The sequence below is a fragment of the Vulpes lagopus genome, chromosome 19 (assembly GCF_018345385.1).
Source record: "Vulpes lagopus strain Blue_001 chromosome 19, ASM1834538v1, whole genome shotgun sequence".
Classification (NCBI taxonomy): Eukaryota; Metazoa; Chordata; class Mammalia; order Carnivora; family Canidae; genus Vulpes; species Vulpes lagopus.
Window position 1 is genome coordinate 32,802,631 of NC_054842.1, and position 19,611 is coordinate 32,822,241.

Sequence of the window (19,611 nt, forward strand, 5' to 3'; positions counted from 1 at the left end):
TGAGCTCCCAAAACAATTCCTCATCTTGTTGATTGTTGAACCCTGCCTTCTTACAAAAATCACCCAGTTCCTGAGGTCCAATAATTCATTTTGTGGAGAGTCACATATGGGTCTGTCTACCTAGGCAAAGGAGATAACACAGTAGAGTGAAATCCGGAGCAAGCAAGAAGGGGAGTCAATCCACTTGATGGGCTCCTTTCCCTCACTCAAGAGTCAACACATAGAGTTCAACTGACTTCTCATAATTGTACATTAAAACTTTGTTGAAAGGAACTTTATGGGATGATAGAAATGTTCTATTTCTTGAATAGGGTCAAACAGCTTTGCACATCTGTCAAAACTCACTAAAATGATCACTTAAAATGTGTGCATTTTATACCATGTGACTTATTCCCCAATAAAGTTGATTTAAAAATAGAACCTGTTGAGAGTTATCTTATTATAATATTTAAATTTATATTAAAAACTGACTTTATCTGGAAACAGACTGGCAACATTAACTGAATAAAAAACTATTTATAGTTTTCACTTCTGACCAAGATGAAATAACAGCGGCTGGGTTTAACCCCCTCCCTGAAAAAAAACAATATTTTTGAAGATAAAAAGAAAGAAGAAAAAAGAAAAAGAAAGAAAGAAAAGAAAGAAAGAAAGAAAGAAAGAAAGAAAAAAGAAAGAAAGAAAGAAAGAAAGAAGGAAAGAAAGAAAGAAAGAAGAAAGAAAGAAACAAGAAGAAAGAAAGAAAGGTTTTCAAGCCATTGGATGTCAGACATGATTCCTGAAGAATGGGAAGCAAATGAGGTGGGTGTTATTATTGCCTCAAGAAGGTTTCCAGACCTTAGAGAAAAACAGGGGAAGCCAAGCAGAGCTCAGGGAACTTCCTGAGTTTAGAGCATTCAGAGTGGAGAGCCTGTGGACCTCAATGGCATTTATAGAATACTCTCCATTCAACAACAGCAGAATACACATTCTTTTCAAGTGTACATGAAACATATACATAAAATAAGTCTCAAATTATGGCTGGAGCATAAAACAGTCTCAAATTTAAATGAATTGAATTCATACAGTGTGTATTTTCCAGCCAAAATGGAATTAAATTATAAAACCAACAGCAGAACTCTAAAAATTTATCAAATATTTAAAAAATAAAAAGCATACTTCCAAATAACCTGTGGGTCAAAGAAAAAATCAAAAGTGTGATTAAAAAGTATTTGAAAAAATAAAAAGTATTCGAAACTGAAAAAATGTGAAAACACAACATAACAAAATGTGCAAGATGCTGCTAAAGTTGTACTTAGGGGGAAATTTATAGTACCAAATGCCTTATTAGAAAAAAAGGAATGTCTCAACTCAGTGACCTCAGCCTCCACCCTAAGAAGCTACAAAAATATAGACATAAAACCCAATGTAAACAGAACAGAAATAATAATGATCAGAGTAAATATCAGTGGATAAAGAAACCAAACACAACATAGAAAAAAATCAATGAAACTGAAAGCTGTTTTTTTTTTTTAGAAGACCTATAAACCTCTAGCCACTAGCCAAATTAATCAATAAAGAGACAGAGCTAAGATACAAATTAGCAGTAACAGGAATGAGAGAGGTAAAATCATTATACATTCTACAGATATTAAAAAGATTATAGGGGATATTATGAATACCTTTATAACAATAAATTTGAAAACTTAAATAAAGTGGACAAATTCCTTGCATGACAAAATTGCCAAAATTCACTCAGAAAGAAATAACCTGAATAGTCTCATACATTATTAATGAATTTAATTTGTAGTTAAAAATTTCCCCAGAAAAAAACCTCCAAATCCAGATGGCTTCCCTCGTGAATTCTACCAAACATTTGAGGAAAAAATAGTATCAATTCTACATAAATCCTTGAAGAAAATGAAAAAGGACAAAAACTTTCCCACTCATTCCATGAGGTCAGAATTATCCTGTTATTAAAAGCAAACAAAGATATTACAAGAAAACTCTAGACTAACAGACCTCATGAATGTTGACTCAAACAACTTAACAAAATTTTCACAGACCAAATTTAACAACACACAAAAAGAATAATACATCATTATTAAGTAGAGTCTATCCCAGGAGGACAAGGCTAGATTAACATTTAGAAAAAATCAGTGTAATTTGCCACATTAACAAACCAAAAAGAAAATTGTATGATCAATTTCAATTGATGCAGTGAAAGCATTTGACAAAATCAACACAATCATTCCTGATAAAAACATTCAGCAAAATAGGAATTAAAAAAAAATTTCTCAATGTGATTAAGGGCAGATCCGGAAAATTTATAGCTAATATCATATTTAAATGTGAAGGACTATTTTGCCTTAATATTGAGAATAAGACAAAGATACCCAGTCTCACCATCTCTATTTAACATTTTGCTATGGGTTCTAGCCAGTTCATTAAGGCAAGAAGAAATTAGTCATTCAGATAGGAAAAGAAAAGTTAAGACTGTACTTATTCAAAGATAATATGATTATCTATGTAGAAAAATTCAATGAAATCTACAAAAATGCTATTTGAACTAATGAGTGAGTTTAGAAAGGTTTCAAGATATAAGATCGATATACAAAAATCAATTGTGTTTCTATAAACTAGCAACAAACAATTGGAAGCTGAAATTTAAAAATCAATGCTATTTAGAAGAGCATAAAAAATTAACTACTTATGGATAAATCTCACAAAAGATATGAAAGACCTATACTAGTAAAACTAAAAAACACTGCTGATAGAAATTAAAGATGATCTAAATAAAGAGAGTGAGTCTATGTTCCTGAATCATAAGATTGTTATGGTGTTAAATAGCCTTAATATGTTAAATATTGTTAAGATGTTAAATTTCCCAAATTAATCTATACATTCAATGTAATCCCAATCAAATTGTAGCAGGATTTTTTTGTAAAAATTGACAAACCAATTATAAAAATTCATATGGATATTAATCCCTGGTCAGATACATGATTTGCAAATATTTTCTCCCATTCCATAGGTTGCCTTTCATTTTGCTGATTATTTCCTTTGATGTATAGAAGCTTTTTAGTTTGATGTAGTCCTACTTCTTTATTTTTGCTTTTGTGGTCTGTGCTCTTCATATCCTATCCAAGAAAATCATTGCTGAGACCAATGTTAAGGAGCTTTTTCCCTACATTTTTTTCCTTCCCAGGGGTTTAATGGTTTCAGGTTTTACACTTAAGTCTTGCATTCATTTCAAGTCAATTTTTGTGCATGGTGTAAGATCAGCATCCAATTTTATTCTTCTGCATGTGGATATCCAGTTTTTCCAGCACCACTTATTAAAGAGATTGTTCTTTGCCACTGCCTTGTGTGTTCTTGGCTCTTGTCAAAGAATAGTTGACATATATGCATGGATTTATTTCTGAGCTCTTGATTCTGTTCTATTAGTCTGTGTCTGTTTTTATGCCACTACTATTCTGTTTTGATTACTGTAGCTTTGAAACATAGCTTGTCATCAGGAAATATGATGCCTCTAGCTTGTTCTGTAGAATGTATAATGATTTTACCTCTCTCATTTCTGTTTGTGCTATCTTTCATAGAAATAGAAAAAAAAAACAGCCCTAAAATTCATGTGGAATCACAAAAACTTGGAAGAGCCTTCATAATCCAGCTTGCCCTAAAATCCTAGAACTTCAGGAAAACTCCAAGAGAAGGAAAGGTTTCAAATTTTCTGGATGACTTAGGTCACCAAATGATTTTCATTGCAATCCCCTCTAGGAAAAAAAAAATCTGAGCTGGGTCTTCTGAATATGGCCACTTACTATTAGATTACATGCATGTACTCCTATACCGGCATACTATATGGATTTTCAAACAGGCATTAGGAAGTAGAAAATAAAATAAAAACAAAAATCAGAGCTATAATATTATATAATATATTATATTATATGTTATAAATTATAATATATTATAATATTTTCTTTCCACATTCCCAATCCCCTTGCATAATGAGTGACCACACCTCACTTTGGAGATCGCTGAGTTAAATAAAGCACTCTAGTTATGTCTAGTGGACAGGAAATAATCAGACCTGGTAGATTATGACAATATTAAGAAAAATAGGGATCCCTGGGTGGCGCAGCGGGTTGGCGCCTGCCTTTGGCCCAGGGTGCGATCCTGGAAACCTGGGATCGAACCCACATCGGGCTCCCGGTGCATGGAGCCTGCTTCTCCTTCTGCCTGTGTCTCTGCCTCTCTCTCTCTCTCTCTCTCTCTCTCTCTGTGACTATCATAAATAAATAAAATAGCAAAAATTTTTAAAAAAAATAGAAATAGATGTGATAACAAAACACTGTAAACGACTGACCTATCCAAGAAAGAATAACTGTTAAACTATCAAATAATCATTTAAAATGATATCTTCAAAAGTATAAAGGTTCTCCAAAAAATGAAAAGTGGAAATGTCATATGATCTAGTAATTTCACTACTGGGTATTTATGCAAAGAAAACAAAAATACTACTTAGAAGAGAGATATGCACCCCTATGTTCACTGCAGCATTATGTACAATAGCCAAGATATGGGAGCACCCCACCTGTTCACTGATACCAGAATGGATAAAGAAGATATGGTATATAATGGTATAGTATATACCATATCTGAATAATGTTCTATTATATATATTCTATTATATATATAATATTCTATTATATATATTCTATAATATCCTATTATATATAATAGAATATTATTCAGTCATGAAAAAGAATGAGATCTCAAGATTTGTGACAACATAGATGGACCTAGAGGGTGTTTGCTAAATGAAATAAGTCAGAGGGTGAAAGACAAATACTGTACGATTTCACTTACATGTGGAATCTAAAAAAAACAGCCCAAGAAACAACCAAAAATCAGGAATAGACAGAGAACAAATTGGTGGTCATCAAAATGGAAAGCAGGTGGGGAGATGGGCAAAATAGGTGAAGAGGAGTGGGAGATACAGACTTCAAGTTATGGAATGAGTAAGTCATGAGGATAAGATAAAGCATTGGGACTATAGTCAGTGGTATTATAATAGCATTGTATGGTGACAGATGATAGCTTCACTTGTGGTGAGCAGAGCATAATGTATATAGTTGTCAAATGAGTATGTTGTACACCTGAAATTAATACACATTTGCATGTCAAGTATATGTCAATTAAAAAACAAATAACAAGAACAAAAATAAATAAAAGAATAAAACATGTCTTCAAAGAATATTCCCTGACATGTAAAAATATTCATGATGTGGTATTACATGAGAAAAATCAATGCACAATGCTCAGGAAGATTCCAATTTTGTAAAAGAAAAAATTACATATGCATTATGGAAAAGACTGAGAAGAAATGTGTTAAGGTGTAGTTAAACTGTGGATGATTTTACATTTCTACTTTATTCTTTCAGCCTTTCCAAATGCTCTAAAATCAACATTTCCACTTTATAACCATAAAAACACAATAATTTTGTAAAGAAAGCAATATAAAAAGATCACCCCACCAGGCAGTAAAGAGTAGTGACACTGAGGAAACACTTAAAATTCTAGTGAGAGGTTAAAAAGGTTAGAAATTTTAAAAAATCAGAACTCTAAGTATAATGTATGGGGCTCTGGAATCTCAGTAATGATGGAACACAGGGACCCACCAACACTCAGGATATTCGTTTACTTGGGTTACCCTACAGGCATCCATCCTTCAAGTGCCAATCATGCCACAGATTATGTGTGAGATCATGGCAGTACAAAGATGCTTCAGAAGTGGGGTCCCTGCCCCAGAGTGACTCTCAGTCAGTTATCTTCTGTTCCCATGCAGTACTCTCCAAAACAGAAAGCAAAAAGTCTTCTTTTATACAAAGCAGTTTTTGTGTTTTCTTGTGAAACAGGATGGTTGAAGATGGGCTGGCCACCATGACAACCAGAGATTCAGAGAAGGACAAATAAAATGGGGATATCAGGCTGAAAGGTTAGGCTCTTCAGGCTGAAGGTCACGAGGGTCCACAGAACCAAGAATCTTGAGGATGCGTGGGGCACAGACTTACCAAATTCCGAAACTCTGTGACTAGGAGATATCCTGTGAAACGTGACCCAGGTTTAGTTCCAGACATAAAAGGAAGCAATTTCTCTCACAGTGAGTAATAAACGGATTGGAACTTATTGGAATTCATCACCCCCAAGAGGTAGTGCTGGCAGGAACTATAAATGCCTTCCAAAAAGCTATGGACAAATTTATGAATGGCAGAATTGTAAATGACCTTTTTTGCTTACTTCCCCTTGCTCTTTCTCTCTCAAGCAGACACCGTCTATAGAGACTGAGTCAGCGGTTGGCCTAAGAGATGCTGCCCAGATTTTCCCTAATGGCCAGGTAAGGTCAGGGCCCCCACTGTGCTCCCACAGCACCCTGTGTTTAACTGGTCTGACCACACTGCATTATAATTTCTTGCCAAGGAGCCTGTGCCTCTGCTAGGTTGTCCCATCAACAGGGCAGTACTGAGTAGGTGCTCAGTAAGCGTGGGTTGAAACAACAGTGGACTTATACTTGTCTTTGTTAGAGGAAGCAGCCTGGAAGGTGCACCAAAGTGCCACATTTAATCAGGAACAAATCTTGAGACCTTTGACACTGGCAGACGTGTTGATCACTCTGGTCCTTGCTCTCCACTACCCCCCACCTCCACTCCCATGTATTCCCAGAGCAGAAAATCTGGTCAAGGGCAGGAAGTGTGGGTAGTTGAGGATATACTCCCAGAGGAACATCACCAAGTGCAGTTGTGTTAAGAACATCTCATCTGAGAAGCGGCTCTTGGAAGCCCCTGGGAGACTAATGTCTGAAGAGCTCTCTCATCTTTCCTCTTCTTATTCCCCAGCTCTGCTCACCAGACAGCTCTATTGTCCACCCCTGTGGGCTTCTGAGCTCTGATTTGCAAGTCAATTCCCTGGGAACCTCATGATAAGATACATTACCAGATAACAGATACCCAGTTTCGTCAAGGACACAGTCTCCTGCATCTCCTCTAAGCCTTGTTTAATAACACAAGTCTTATCCATAAGTGTGCCAAGATTCCTTAGGTAGAGGAGGAATTTTAATTTATTTTTCCATTAATGGTCAGGATCCATGCTAAACCTGTAAACACTGTTTCTATAAACGCAGTGCAATACTAATTTTTAATGCAAATAAATAACTAGGGTGAGTGATTCAGAAACACAGTTTGTCCCAGTGGAGCTTTTGCAAATCTCTTACATTTGGCTTTGGAGAAAAAGAGGAGAATACTTTATATTCTGGTAAGTTGCAGTGGTCACCTAGGGTCCAGTTTCCTCATTCTTGGGATTTCTCAAGGATATATGGGAGAAAGGAAAGATAAATCAAAAGTAGAGATCATAACACCATACAGCTGTTAAAGTTAGAAAAAAAAAAACTCTTAGAGATTTTCTACTAAAACTCTTTTGTTTTATAGGTGAGAAATGTGGTCACAGAAAGAATAAGGCCTGCCTGGGGATATATGGCCTATGAATAACTGTGCAGAGTCCAGAAATGGCAAGTTGCTGAGAAATGTACAGGAGCGGCCATGGTGGCAGAGCACCTCATTGCTGAGTCTATGATTATCATTTAGGTGCCAGTAACCCACCAAGGTGGTCATATGGCACAGATTCTTTGGTCAGCACTGACTGGACACATTCTATTACAGAGATCCCATAAGTCCATTAAGTCCATTTAAACATGTCAGATATTTACTCCAATTTGGGTTTCCAAATACAGTCACTAGAATTGCACAAAACCTGGAGAGGTTAAACAGTAGGTCTTGCCAGGAATCCCAAGAGGCCAGAGCCCGGACTCCTGTCTGGACTCAGAGATCTAGACCATGCTGAGCCCAGGCGTGGAAGTCCTCAAGACAGTGACTCCTCTGGCAGAAGAAGAAAGAGATACAGAAAAACTCACGATAAAGTTGGCACCCATTATTATCAGTCTAGAGGCCCCAGGAACTGATGTTTCTGGGTGGCCCCCGGTCAGCTGGGAGAAACAACGGTCACCAACACTCTCAGAGCACAGTCAGTCACCAAAAGTAGCATTTCTCAACAGTTTTCAAGATATTGTTATGAAGGCTGAGATGGGGAAAGAGCATTACGAACAACAGGTGTGAAATATGAGACCGACTATCACCAGCTGGACTGTGAGGTAGCTAAGGAAGGTGGACTGCAGGAGACGGCTTCTCCGTGTGCTCACACTCCCGTCATGCAACAGGGCCATCACTGCCCTATAAAACCAACTTCTCCTTCTGGAACTGAAAAGGTGATTAGAGAAAACGTGTTGATTGACATGATGGGGATCTGTATCTCAAAGATTTCTGCTCTCTAGGAGTTAAGTCGTAAAGACAAAAGTAAGGTGGAATAAAGTACTCCCCCTGCAGTCAGACAATGATTCCATCAGGGAAGACTCAAATGGGCAGGAAGTGAACAGGCCAGAGAACATCCATGTCCTGGACCAGAGAAGACTTTCCTCCATGAGGGTTGGCCACATGGTACTTAAGAAGCTATGGATACTTCATAAGGGAGAACAAATATGAATTTTTTAATTGTCTATTTAAAGTAGTTTCTCCACACTATAATTACATATTTTCATTGTATTTCCTTTGGGAGTGTTTTTATTGATGGTGGTGGTATCCCTCTGATTATAAACTGAGAGAAAACCCACCAATCTTTAAAGGGTCTGAAATCTCTTTGTTCTTGCTGGTTTACAGAAAGCAGCAAGACCTTGAGAGCAGGAGAAAACACTGCAGCAGGACTGAGGGAGCTATTATATGACCCACTATTTCAGGCACACATAGAAAGCTCGTCTTTTTTCAGAAAAGGAACTGAGAGCGGAAATGAAAGAAAAAAATTATTGAGTCCAACTTCTGTCATATGGGATATAGTCACACTTTCTGGGCTGCACAGCAGTTTCTACTTTTTCTGATGCTTCTATAAACTTAAAGAAATGAGAAGGAAAATATCCCACAAGCACTAGACTCTGGCTCTGGAAGGAAGGGCGGGAAGAGACGGACTAGACTATGATCAGGTAACCAGGAAATATATGATCTCTAAGCTTCTGTCGGTGTTTTCAGCTGTGAAAGTATGGAGACCCCGGGGAGATGGCTCTGTGCTTACAGGACACAACAGTGAGTGCTTGGATAGAGGAAGCTGGCTCAAGAGCTTGGTTTGGGTTGGAGATAGGAGCTGAACTGCTCTGTTTAAGAAAATGGCAAGAGAATAAGGATGGACCTGAGTCCAGGCACAGACTTAGCATGGAAGACTCAGGCACTGGAATCCCTGTGCAGGAGAACTGGAGCCATCCCCTGTCGGGGTCCTCCATACTCTCCCAACTCTGCATTCCCTGAAGACCACAATCCTTTCAATCACGTCTCCCCACTATCCACATACACCCCACCCATTGCAATCCTGTTTTCCTCTAAGCATTCCCCTTGCTCTGGGCTATAGCCAGAGTACCCAGGCTACGAATTTCCTGCCCTGGACACTCACTACTCCCTATTCTCCTCCATAGTCACCAGCTGCCCTGGCAAGAATTCTGTGAATTCCTAGGTCCCTGGAATGCAGGGCCAGGACTGGAAGAAAAAATGAAGACAATGGAGAAAGTTCACAGATACCCAAGATAGTTCATGGATACCCAACTCAGCAAGTATTTCTCTTCTTTCTGTACCAGTTATGGGGCCGTGCTTTCCTGCCCACAAGTGTCACCAGCCTTGTAGCTCCCCATCATGCCTCTAATGCTTTATTGGACTATTATGCTGGGAGAGTTAACCTTACTGGCCCAGCCTGAGACTCCGAATTTCCTGGCCCAAGTGATAAGGAAAAATGAAGAAACACCAGTTGGCCAGTAAGATTACCCTTTTATTTCTCAGTTGACCTTGTAGCTGCCACGTTCAGAAGAGCAGCAACCTTTCTAAATGGTGGAGCTATACATAGAAGATAAATTTAAAATTAATAAAATGTGACATTTCCTTTTATTTGTAATGGTGGTAGTTAGTACAACAATGCATTTTCAGACTATTGCTTCATTTTTTTTAAATGATGGCTTAGTAGAGTGTTTTATGAGTGGGTAAACTACTTTCCCTGCAGGCTTGTATTGCCTGTACTTACTGCAGGGTCTGCTAACAATGGTATGTCTGCCCTATCTGCATTCTTCAACCTGTTATGATATATGAGCTACTACTACTTTTCTTTCTCTATATGCTAATCCCCAAAAGCTATTTCTCCAGGGCCAGGGGCACAGGGGGGGAAGGGGAACAAGTGAAGAACTGTAAATTTGTGGTTTGAGGCAGAAAATGAAAGAGAGAACTCAGAAGGATAACAGATGGCAGCAGGCCAGGGCTTATGAGGGATTGTGACTAATTTTAGAATATGATGCCTATACTCAATTTTAAGTGACTGCCTATAAGCCCTACCCATTACCCACAAATAATCCTTAATTAAAAGTCTCCTGTGTACATAAATGATCCCGTGTTAATGATCATTTGAGGTCAATTTAAGGAACTAGGAAGGTCTTAAGATTAAGATTAAGGCAAAGACGTACAGAAAATTAATGGTGGTTAAAGGAAGCAAGACACAGAGCACAACTCCATAATTCAGGAAAGGAAAATATTAAATCAAAACCAAGTAGGAGAAAAAAAAAAAACTAAGTAGGAGGAACACCAGTTTCCAGATAAACTTTAATAGAAAGAGGAGATACTAGTATAAACCAAAATTAAATTTTTAAAAAGAATTCTCTAAAATTTTAAAGCAAAGTGAAGCAAATAAACCTAAGTTGGTGGCATAACCAGACAGAGAAAAACTATTCCAAGATATTTTAAAACACATCAATTGACTTTACATCTTAAATAGGACAAATTCTAAAATAAAGTAACTGCAAAAATATTGTAAGTTATGTGTATCTAGTTATCATATTATTTGCATTGTTGACTATTATTCTCAGATTGTTTTATGTGTATTGTGGGATAAAATTAATGAATGCTTATGTTGACATTTTTGATAACTGGGATTTTCAGTACAGGAGAAAAGGTTACAGGCATAAGAACAAGGAAGTAAAAACCCCATAATCCTGAATTTGAATTGGAAATACCAGAATAATGTCATGATGAATTTTTTCTTTTGAAAATGTATTTCCCAGCTCTATCTGCTGAAAAGTCTAGAAACAATAACCAACCCAAGAGCAATCAGCACTCTTACTCCAGACTATGGTTTCTAACTATTTCCCCCTAAAGGATTCTCCTTGAAGAAATGGCTGGTTCTAGTTCTGGGTTAAGAAACAAGGTGAGGCTGAAATATCTTATTTTACTAAAAAGGAAGGAGGTAATTAAGGGGGACTAGGATTTTGTCAAAAGGATTCAGAATCCAAACTGAAAAGTCTCCCACTCTCTGAAATTGGGACAATATGGCCACTGATAAGAATAAATATCAGTGTTTTACTATAATATCAGGTATGTTTGAGTCCATAAGCCCCAATGTTGTTAAAAAAAAAAAAATAGCAGCCAAAAGGAAACTCAGTAGTAACTGATGGAAAATTAGGAAACCATTATTCTGAAAACTGATACAAAGAAAGAATCAAGGAATTATCTTTCCTGTCTTATAAAGATCTGTACCTCAGAGTAACCTAATTAATGATGAGGGGAAGTTTTTCTTTTAAGAGGTGTTCCACATACCAAGTGAAGAAAAAAATGATGGAATTAGGAAATAAATATCTGGTAGTTACAAAGGAATTGATGGACCTAGATAATGATCATCAATGCTGCTCATGTCACGAGAGATACTTGAACATTGTAGATCTCCTGATGAAAGTACAGAACACTACCAAGTGGTCTTGCAAAAAAATAAATTAATAAATAAAATAAAACCTGACTCTAATCAAGCCCCTAGATCTAACTAGCAATTTAGAGGAACAGAGCAACTCATTACATGACACCATGGGATCCAATTAGTGAATTCCAGACAGTGGAAAACCCTTTAGGACAGACAATTCAGTTTCTTCAACAACTAAATTACAAAGAAAAAGAGAGTGAAAATGAGATGGAAGAGGAACATTTAAGTTAAAAGAGACTTGTAATAGATATCAACAACTGCAAAGCATGGACCCTATTTGAATTTGGATTGAACCAAACTATAAAATATAAAAATGAGACAATCAAGGAAATGTGAACACTGATTGAATATTTCATTATATTAAGGAGTTTTTTCTGTAGTAATGTATGGTTATGTAATGTTATGTGTTGTGGTTATGGTTAGGGATTCCAAGAAAGAATACCTAAGTTTTTGAGATACATGCTGAATTATTTGTAGATAAATTGACCCAATGGTTGAAATTTGCTTCAAAAAATGGGGAAGGGAGGATTGGAGAGGGAAAGTCAGTAAGTGGGAAATAGAGGAAGCAAAATTGACTGTGAACTTACAATTATTGAAGCTGAGTGAGGATATGTAGGGGTTCATTGAACTATTCTCTCTCTCTTTTTGTACTTTTGAAATTTTCCCCTAATAAAATTCTTGAAGAAAGAGAAGAGGATGCTGGTTCCATTGGGCATAAGAGAAATATTTGAACCATTTAAAAAGTCATCAGTGAGGTTGCCCCCAAAAGTTGTAGGACTTGAAAGTTCTAGGCAACTAAAGTAAGGGTATCTCTTCATTTTTATCATCTTCCTCCATGGGTTATAGTGTGACCAGATTTCTTCTCCTTTCCCAAGTACAGGTATTGCCTCCTGTAGTATGTTTCCACACACAGAGCAGTTACCTCAGCCCTCCAGAGCTGACCAAAAAATCTGAAACCAGGACCACCAAGAGGAGTTGGATTCTGTACCACGTAAAGTAGCAAAAATAATGGGTCATTAATGGCCTAGGCATCATTAATTAGAACCCCAGGAACCAACTCTGACCTGGAGCATTGTATGTTTGGCTAGTGGACTGTTTAGTTTTTTTTTTTTTTTTTTTTCAATGCTTTTGGTCAAAGTGTGCACCATTAACCCCTATAATCCTATACACTGACATTTCATGCCTGGCCCTGGGAGCCTTATAACCCACAACCCAAATCCTCAATACTGAAGGAATTCCGGCTCAAACATTTAGAGGTTTTCCTTATTCTGTAACATTTGAAAATATCATCCACCACAAAGCCTTTGGATGCTGCTAGTTTGCAGTTTGATCAAACTCAGTACCCACCCTTTCACCCAATCTGTCTCTACTTTTAAATCTTAAATCTAAAAGATTGGTAGTAATATGAATTGACTGATGAAAATCTCTTCCTGTAACTCAATAAAATCTTTTGCTTTACTTTCTCTTGTTTTCTAAGTGAAAAATACATTTGGATTCTTAAAAATCATTTATTTGATCTGGTGAGAAAAGTCAACTCAAAGTAGCCTCCCTCATTTAGACAAAATGATTGCAATAGGATGAGTAACTTTGTATTTGTCCTCTTTAGTTAACTTTAAGATGAATCTGGAATTAGTTCATTGATATCACAATAGGATAATTCTGTGAGGAAACCCTGAGAAGAAAGCCATCATGCTTTCAAATTGCCTGGGAAGACCATAATTTGGAACAGTAAAGCTAGGGGGGGGCAGGGGGCTGGTAGCAGATGAGCTAGACTTAGAATGAGCTTACAAGAGTTTGAAGACTGCCTGCCAGTTTCTTGCCTTGGCCAAGTCATTACACCTCACTGAGCCTTGGTTTCTCAGCTTTCTCCAGGAAGTGGTATAGCAGCCCAAGTAGACTAAGACAGAGACGTAACACATTTCTTGTAAGTTTTTGGGCTTCTTGATTGTTCTTGCTCCTAAACTGGATGATTTACAGAAAACCGCAGGCTGTGTCCAAAATGTATATACTATACCTAGAATGTCTGCCCTAACCAATGTATTGGAACTGATAAGATTGTCTCATCTATAGATTTATACGAAGGTCCTTGGCGAATAGCCATGGAAGAGGTATCTAGACTGCAACATTTATAACATCAATTGAGACGTGAGATTTAATGAGTTCAATTTGGACCGAGAACTATGTTTATATCTTTACAAAAGTTGGTCAATGTAATACACTAAGGGCTGAGCATTTTCACTATGGCCTGTGTTCCTAAAATTGCTCTCTTCGTTGATAGTATAAAAGTACACCTGGCTCATCTCAAATTGTAACTCAGAGCAGAGCCCAAGTTAATCTTGTGTGAAACTTAGTATCGGGCTGCTTCTCAAGACCCAAAAATGGCAAAAAGGATTGATAAAAAAGGTCTCACCTCGTTCTTTTCTGGCTACACCTGGAATATTGTGTCCAAATTTTATTCCCCACAATTACAAAGGGACTTTAATCAAACGATGGCATGTTCTAAGGAAAACAAAATTTCTGAAATCCATCAGGGATGAGGTTTTCTTAGAAGACTGAATTAAAAGCAAAGATTTAGGGACTCCTGGGTGACTCAGCCGCCACCTTCAGCCCAGGGCATGATCCTGGAGTCCCAGGATTGAGTCCCACATCGGGCTCCCTGCAGGGAGCCTGCTTCTCCCTCTGCCTGTGTATCTGCCTCTCTCTCTCTCTATGTCTCTCATGAATAAATAAATAAATAATCTAAAGAAAAAATAAAAGCAAAGATTAAAAGAGAGGTTTGCCTGTCCTTATATGTTCCATGGATTGGCAAAGCATTGGGATTATTTTGAGTGGTCCCAGAGGAAAGGGCTAGAATGAATGGGTAGAAGTTATACATGGAAAAACCCCAAATCACAACAGCAACTTTAAAAGTGTTTTTTAGGGATCCCTGGGTGGCGCAACGGTTTGGCTCCTGCCTTTGGCCCAGGGCGTGATCCTGGAGACCCGGGATCAAATCCCACATCGGGCTCCCAGTGCATGGAGCCTGCTTCTCCCTCTGCCTGTGTCTCTGCCTCTCTCTCTCTCTCTCTCTCTCACTGTGTGCCTATCATAAGTAAATAAAAATAAATAAAATAAAATAAAAATGTTTTTTAGGGCAGCCTGGGTGGCTCAGCAGTTTAGCACTGCCTTTAGCCCAGGGTGTGATCCTGGAGATCTGGGATCAAGTCCCACGTCAGGCTCCCTGCATGGAGCCTGCTTCTCCCACTGCCTGTGTCTCTGCCTCTTTCTCTCTGTGTGTCTCTCATGAATAAATAAATAAAATATTTAAAAATAAATAAATAAAAATAAATAAATAAAAATGTTTTTTAATGCGTAAATCTGACTCAAAACAGAGTATAGGCTATCTGGAGAGGTGGTGAGTTCCCCAACACTAAAAGTGTATGGGTAGCACCTAGACACACATTTTTCAGCAGTGCTATTGAAGAGATTTATCAGTAGGCTGGAGGGTTGTTTGGATAACTGTTAAGGTCACCCAACTCTGGCATTCTTCCCTGCTTCCCTGAAAACTGCTATTCATGGGTGGCAGTGTAGTACAACGGTCAAGATCATGATTAGGAAAAGATGCATGCCCGGGTCCCAACCCTAACTCTACAAATTTGGTCAAGGTTTCTAACATCTCTAAGGCTCTGTTTTCATTTATAAAATAAGGATAATAATACCAACCTTCTACTGCTTTATAAAAATTGAGTCAATTATCTTGAGCTCAGCATATTAGTAATATTTCCAGGAAAGATAAAACGGGTCTTTCTCACCAGTCTGACAACTTTGAGCCTTTTTTAGGTGTATCCAGTAATGACTCAGATGCTGTGTCTTATTTCATTTTGATTTGTTTTTATAAGAGCATGAGAACTTAAAGCAGGCTACAAACGCTGTCAGTAGAAAATAATCTCCAAGGGGAAATACTGGCAATTGTTTGGGCGTCAGGAAAAACCTGTCTGCATATTTTGAGTCAAGAGCTTACTCTGTGTATAGATCATCAGCAGAATTCCCAAGGCCCTGCCACATGGAGTATGGGGATGTCAGACTTCATGTTGGGCACTCAGACTGCTAGAGATGAAAACAGCTGGCAGAAGGGCTTTCTTGGCCAAAGAAAGGGAGCAAATTGATCTCTGGCAGTTCTCAGGCTCAGCCAAGAGGATGGCAAATCCTGACCTTTGCCTCAGCTGGCAGAAGTGTGTAGGGAGCATGTAGTAAGGGATCCACGTATTGTGAAGGGGGTAAAAGGACTTGTTCCACAATTAAGCAAGGAAAGCAAGGAAATTAAGAGGTAAATTTCCAGCTACACCACCACGCTGACCGCAGCTATATTCAGTCTCGGCTTACTCTTTTTTTTTTTTTCTTTTTTTTTTTAAGCAAACTGAAAGCCTTGAATTCCAGATTAGACTTGAATTTCTTGCAACTATGAAGATCATCAAACTACTCAGTCTATGAACGCTTATTAATCCTGTCCTATCCATTCCGCCAAATCTGTCAACCATTCCAGCCCTCTTTTCTCCCAAGCCTTTTAGTTTTTTTTTTTTTTAATTTTTATTTATTTATTAGTCACACACACACACACAGAGAGAGAGAGAGAGAGAGAGAGGCAGAGACACAGGCAGAGGGAGAAGCAGGCTCCATGCACCAGGAGCCCGATGTGGGATTCGATCCCGGGTCTCCGGGATCGCGCCCTGGGCCAAAGGCAGGCACTAAACCGCTGCGCCACCCAGGGATCCCCTCGGGTTACTCTTTTGTTCAAGAATTGGAAGCCTACAACTTAGTCTTCCTAACAAATTCTTGCTGGTGAATAAAGCAAGCTCACAGTGCCTAATTGAGAGAAAGCAGCCCCACAAGGCATGCCAATAAATGAATATGCACTCCAACCTACTGACACATCTCTGAACTTTGATTTCACTTCTCAGGAGCCAAATTTCATTATAACCAAGTGCTCAAATCTGTAGAAACACCACAGAGGGAAACAAGGAAATGACACCCCCTTTGTTTGGACTTTGGTAGCATCACAAACCATAGAAACTTTCCATCGTATAACCTCTCCGTAATGTGAATATTTACTGCCTGGGTCCCTTGAGTAATATCTTCTTTCTTTCACACTCTGTTCAATTTCAAGTTTCAATTTCAGTAATTTTATTGACATGACAACGTACACAAATGCTGCTGGAGTTAATCCAGCAACGCTCCATGTTGGGGCCCGTTTTATGTCATCTCTGTCTTTCCTATTATCTTTCACCTCTCATTTGGTGATCAGCTGTCACAGAGCAGGGAGGTTATCTGGCTGTCTTTATTTTCTCTGAAAATTATGAAGAATTTTTCCTTCCTAGAAGGTACTCCATTGACCTTTCAGTTTGATACAATGTGCACTATCCATTTTCTTTACACAGAAGGTTCCTCTTCCATCTCCCTAACTCCCCTGATTACAAAGTCCGTCTTGCCTAAAGTTTCTAATTTTCTCTGATTATTTGTTTTTTGTTGATTTGGGTTGTTTTGTTGTCATTGTTTTAATTTTAATCTTCCATTTTTGCATTGGAACTGCAGATCTTATATCTGCTAAAGGTTTGGAGCGTGTGTTAGTTTCTTGGGCTGCCATAAGAAATTACCACAAACTTAGATGCCTTAAAACAACAGAAACTTACTGTCTCTAGTTCTAGAGTCTAGACTTTGGAAATCAAGGTGCTCTCTCTGAAGTCTCTAAGGGGGGGGGGATCTTTTCTTACCTCGTCCTAGCTTCTGGTGGTTGTAATCCTTGGCGTTCCTTGGCTTATATAGGTGTACCACCACAGTTTCTGCCTCCACAGTCACATGACATTCTTCCTGTGTCTGTGTCTGTGTTCAAATTCCCCTCTTCTTATAAAGACAACAGTTGTTGGATTAGGGCTGACCCTAAATAAGTAGCACTTCATCTTAACTTGATTATATCTGCAAAGACCCTGTTTCCAAGTTAGGTGACATTCACAGTACTGAGGCTAGGACTTAAACATATCTTTTAGGGGGACACAATTCAATCCATAATATGGTATTTGGTGGAAATAAAACAATCTGTTAAGGTGACTCTTGGGTGCCCTGTCTGGGACAATAAAGCAGCACAATCACACTCTGTGGCTTATAGCCTGAATTTTAGAACATTCTTACAAGATACTTAAGTCTGGAAGCGATCCCCCTCTCCCCCCCAGAGAAATTCTTAGACATTCCTGTGTGTATTATTTGCCGGAGTCCAAATGCACAGAAGCTGAGACAATATCGACATAGACCTAGTGAAGTACTAATAGATAAGAAACTCACCTCATCCCATCTCCTACTACATACAAACACATGCACCCAGAAGATACAAAATCATCAGAAGTCAAAAGAGAAATATTGTACCATAGAATTCTCTAAAATGTGTGTGTGTGTATACACACTTTACACATTTTTTTTAAGCAAACCTGGTTTTTTGAGGGTTTTTTTTATATAGACTAATTGGGCATCTTCATGCCAATAGCTCTGATGGCTCAGAAAGAGCTCTTGCTTCTTCACCCACCATGAAGGTCCAGAAAGAAGCAGCCAATAAGCATCTCTGTGAATGCTGGGATGTGCTGGAGGATGTATATCCCCCCCCCCCCCCCATCAGCTGGCATGAACATCATAGGCCATCCTCATCAACTTCAGTCACGGCAGCAAAAGTCCCTGGGCCCAGATACTTTCCCTCATCTCTCACATACATCTCAAAGCCCACCTTTCCACCTCTCTCCTGGGTCTCTTCTCTGTAGTTCCTCCATTTTTGTAGCACATAGGTCCCTATTGTCATCTTCATTTCTCATCTGGATGGTTGGAACAGTCTCTTATCTGGTGACTGCCATGAAGCTCATCCTTTCCAATGCTCCTTCTGCACTGCTATAAGAGGGTCTTTTAAAAGTCCCAACTTTTCAGGATCTCTGGGTGGCTCAGCGGTTTGGGGCCTGCCTTTAGCCCAGGGCATGATTCTGGAGTCCCGGGATCAAGTCCCACATCGGGCTCCCTGCATGGAGCCTGCTTCTCCCTCTGCCTGTGTCTCTGCGCCTCTCTCTCTCTCTCTCATAAATAAATAAATAAAATCTTTAAAAAAAATAAAGTTCCAACTTTTCAATGCCCAGAAATCTGCTTTGTCTCCTCATCCCCAAAAGCAGACATTCTAAACTTCTGTGCATATCAGAATCATCTGGAGAGCTTCTCAAAGTTAAGATTGCCAGCCACACCCGCTGAATTCCTCATTTGGTGGCCAGGGCTTGAAAATCTACATTTCTAACCAGTTCTCCAGCGGTGCAGGTGCAGCTGGTTCAAGGCCCACACTTAGAAAAGCACTGGCCTAGAAAATGGAGTCTACACTTCTAGGAATACAAGACAATGTATCCAGCCCACCTGTTTCTCCAATTTCAATTTCTTTCACTCCTCTTGCCAACAGTTTAAACTCCAGCAGAACCATCTCCCTGTTTTTTCTAGCAGATAGAACGCTGTTTCCTGTGGCTGTCATATCTCGTTCATGTTGCTAGCAATTTGCTTTTCCACTTTATCTGTCTTCAAAGCTTGGCCTCAGCATCACTGCCTCAGTGAGGTCTTCAGTAAGGTCTTCATTTGCTTCCCATCGGGTGCCATTGTTTTTCTATTTTTGTGTATCCCTTAATCCCTCCATAACTGGAATATGGGATCTTTGAGGGCTAGATTCATACCCTTTGCCTTGCTGCCCACGATACCTAAGAGATGCTCCATCAA

General features: G+C 38.7%; 1 long non-coding RNA gene across 4 annotated transcripts in view; it reads right to left on the reverse strand.

The window, feature by feature from the left end:
* The window catches only part of LOC121479135, a 333,169-nt gene that overhangs the window by 18,839 nt on the left and 294,719 nt on the right, over positions 1-19,611 (reverse strand). The window lies entirely within an intron of this gene.